Raw genomic sequence first — 4,303 nt, 5'->3', positions numbered from 1 at the left:
CTGCCCGCCTCGGTCTCCCAAAGTATTGGGATTACAGGTGTGAGCCACCCTATGCACCACCCATAGCACCTGGCCCTATGATTGACTTTTTGGTAGTAGAGATGATGATATCTGAGTAAGTACAGATGATAGGGCCTTTCTAGTCCTAATACAGAACTTTCTAGATAAGCAGACAAGGAAGGCACAGCTGCCCTTCTTCACTACTGGGAAGACTGGAAATCTGACCACACAGCTCCTGCCTCAAGCTTTTCAGTCACTTCATATTGCCTACAGCTCTGGTTCTCAACCTTGACCGTAGATTGGAATCACTTGAGAAACTTTACAAATAGCTGATGTCTGAGTTTATTCCCAGCTATGGCCGTAGCTTTGGCATGGGGAGTTTTGAAATCTCTTCAAGAGATTCCAATGTGTAGCAACATTTGAAAGCCACTGGCCTAGAGGATAAAGGCACAGCTCCTTCACTTAGCATAGAAGGCCCCTTCCGATTTCTTTAGCATGCTCTCCCATATGTTTTATTCTACAATCCAGTTACAATGTCCTGAACATGCTGCACCTTGCTTTTTACATGCCTTTACCTTATTTCTTCTGCCTGGATTGCCTTTCTTCCCCCTCATCCATCTGGAAAACTCCACTCATCTTCAATACTGTGGCAAGCCAGCCTCCAAGATGGCCCCAGTCATCCTTACCTCCTGGTTTTCATGTTCCTGTATAATGCTCTACTGCACTGAATAGGGCTGACTTGTGTAATAATATGATATTGTAGAAACGATGATGGAGTGTGACTTCTGAGGATGGGTTTTTAAAATTATTTATTTATTTATTTATTTATTTATTTTTTCGATACAGTGTCTCACTCTGTTGCCCAGGCTGAAGTGCAGTGGCACGATTTTGGCTCACTGCAACCTCCGCCTCCCAGGTTCAAGCGATTCTCCTGCCTCAGCTCCTGAGTAGCCGGGACTACAGGCACATGCCGCCATGCCTGGCTAATGTTTTTTGTTTTGTATTTTTTGGTAGAGACGGGGTTTCACCACATTGGCCTGGCTGTTCTTGAATTCCTGACCTTGTGATCCACCTGCCTCAGCCTCCCAAAGTGCTGGGATTACAGGTGTGGGCCACCGCGCCCGGCATGAGGATGGATTATAAAAGAAACTGTAGCTTCCATCTGATTCTCTCTTGGATCCTCTGCTTTGGGAGAAGCTATCTGCCAAGTCTTGAGCATCAGCCCTGTGGAGAGCTCCACATGGTGAGGAACTGAGGCCTTTTGCCAACAGCCATGTGAATGCACCATCTTGGAAATGGATCCTCCAGCCCCACTCAAGCCTTCGGATGCCAGCTGATGCCTTGACTGCAGCCTCACAAGAGACCTTCAGGTGGAACCACCCAACTATGCCACTCCCAAATTCCTGAGCCATAGACAATGTGAGATGTTTGTTGTTCTAAGCTGTTAAAATTTTGGAATAATTTCTTAGGCAGTAATAGATAGTAAAAACAAACCACATTCAAGTATATAACACTCTGTGAAGCCTTCTTAGCCCTCTCTGCTGCTGAACTGAACACCCTGTGCCACTTATGAGCCATACACATCTCCTATTACAGCACTCATCACATGAGCCCTAACTGTTGACTGGCCCTTCTTGCCCTTAGGTTCAATTCCACAAGGACAGGGCTGGCCGTAGTGCAGGCATCAGTGTGCTTGTAGAATATAGGAACGTGCATGAGAACTGCCATCTGAGTCATTTCCTATAGGCCTTCTAGCCCAGGCTGCTTCTTATACAAAAGCTTCAAAAGCTGTGCATGGTGGCACACACCTGTAGTCCCAGCTACTTGGAAGGCTGAGGCAGGAGGACCGCTTGAGCACAGGAGTTTGAGGCTGCGGTGAGCTGTGATTGTGCTCCTGCACTCCAGCCTGGGCAACAGAATAAGATCCCATCTCTTAAAAAAAAAAAAGACCCAAAACTCCATGGTACAGTTGCCAGAAATCATGGATGTCATGGTGAAAGGGTGGGTCCTGAGGATTTTCTTAATAATCCAACAAAATCCTGGCATCCATGGATGTATCTAGAACACTAGACTACAAGTCAGAAGATCTGGATTTTAATTCAAGTCTGCCAACTACCTGCTGAATTTCTTTGAGCTCTGGTTTCCTCATGGACCAAATAACTTAAGGCCTCTTCCAATTCTAAAATTTAATGATTCTGTATTTTCAGCTAGCAATTACTCTTATTTCATAAAATAGGCTAGTAGGCCAGGCGCAGTGGCTCATGCATGTAATCCCAGCACTTGGGGAGGCCAAGGTGGGCAGATCACGAAGTCAGCAGTTCAAGACCAGCCTGGCCAACATGGTGGAACCCCGTCTCTACTAAAAATACAAAAATTAGCCAGGCGTGGTGGTGGGCACCTGTAATCCCAGCTACTTGGGAGGCTGAGGCAGGAGAATCACTTGAACCCGGGGGGCAAAGATTGCAGTGAGCTGAGACCACGCCATTGAACTTCAGCCTGGGTGACAGAGTGAGACTCCATGTCAAAAAAAAAAAAAGAAAATAGACTAGTAGGCTTATATCATAGCAAGGATTCTCAACTTCTCAATATTCCTGGAACTTACACACACGTACACACCTGGGTCCCCCTTCAGACCTTCTGAATCAGCATCTCTGGATCTCTAGAGTCATGGCCAGGGTATCTGTATCTTTATTTTTATTTTATTTATTTATTTGAGATGGAGTCTTGCTCTGTTACCCAGGCTGAAGTGTAGTGGCATGATCTTGGCTCACTATAACCTCTATCTCCTGGGGTCAAGTGATTCTACTGCCTCAGCCTCCTGAGTAGCTGGGATTACAGGCGTGCATCACCACACCCGGCTAATTTTTGTATTTTTAGTAGTATTTTTAGGGGTTTTACCATGTTGGCCAGGCTGGTTTCAAACTCCTGACCTCAAATGATCCATCCACTCGCCTTGGCCTCCTAAAATGCTGGGATTACAGGCATGAGCCACTGTGCCTGGCCTGTATTTTTATACAGTTCCCAAGTGATTTGGATGTGCATCTAGAGCTGAGAATCACTAATCTACAATATTTAGGCTAGAGATTTTAAAAATTTTTCTGCCAGCTGGTTGGCTCTGCGGTTTACAGGGTACAGTACTAATGGGTTTGTCCCCTGAATTGTTCACTTTATACAAGGTGTATGAATGAATGGAGCCCATGTTTACTGCTAGAAAAACAATTCAAGGTGTACATTTTACTGTCAGAACTTAGTCTGGTCTTCAATTAAAACAGCTCTTGGACCTAACTGCATAGTGCATTTAGCTGGATATCAAGTTGTGGCTACTTTAGCCTACCTAAGGTCAAGAACCTCTCTCCTATTGTGAGATAGTAATGACCAGGAGTTAAGAGCACTGACTCTGGGCCCGGCACAGTGGCTCACACCTGTAATCCCAGCACTTTGGGAGGCTGAGGCAGGCAAATCACCTGAGGCCAGGAGTTTGAGACCAGGCTGGCCAACACGGTGAAACCCCATCTCTACTAAAAATACAAAAATGAGCTTGGCATGGTGGAGTGCACCTGTAGTCCCAGCTACTTGGGAGGCTGAAGCATGAGAATTGCTTGAACCTGGGAGGTGGAGTTTGCAACGAGCAGAGATCACGCCACTGCAATCCGGCCTGGGCGACAGAGTGAGACTCTGTCTCTAAAAAAAAAAACCCAAAATCTCCACTGACTTTGGAGCCAAACCACTTAGGTTTAAATACTGGTTCTAGCACTTACATGCTGGGTGACTTGGCTAGGCTAGAAATCTTTCTGAACCTCACCTTCATGATCTACAAAACGAGGCTAACACGCACTATCTTACTGGGATGTTGTTAGGATTAAATGATACAATGCAGGGTATCTGGCTAGAATAAGTGCTCATTAAGAAGTAGCACATTAGGACAAAACAAAAATATGGCACTTTTTATACTTAACAGCAATGTATACGTGTCTAGTGCTTTGACATCTTACATTAAGCCCATCCCTAATCCCACCTGAAAAATTCTGAGCTGGGCAAGGTAGACGCCAGTGACCCCATTTTGCAGAAAAAGAAACAAAGGCTCAGAAAGATTCACTGGCTCCAGATCAAACGACAAAAGAAAAATGTCAGAGTCTGGATTCCAACCTGGGTGCGATTCCATGAAGATGAATAATTATATATACACACTTGGCAGGCTGAGCATCTCGGGGCCATCTGGCTTAACAGGCTGAAGAGGACTGTATTTCTGATCAGCTTCTTTTTTTAGATGAAAGCAAGATGGGAAAAATAAGCTGGCAAACTG

This window comes from Colobus angolensis, unplaced genomic scaffold (genome assembly GCF_000951035.1).
Source record: "Colobus angolensis palliatus isolate OR3802 unplaced genomic scaffold, Cang.pa_1.0 Scaffold4, whole genome shotgun sequence".
In the NCBI taxonomy this organism is placed as follows: Eukaryota; Metazoa; Chordata; class Mammalia; order Primates; family Cercopithecidae; genus Colobus; species Colobus angolensis.
This window is presented reverse-complemented; position numbering follows the sequence as displayed.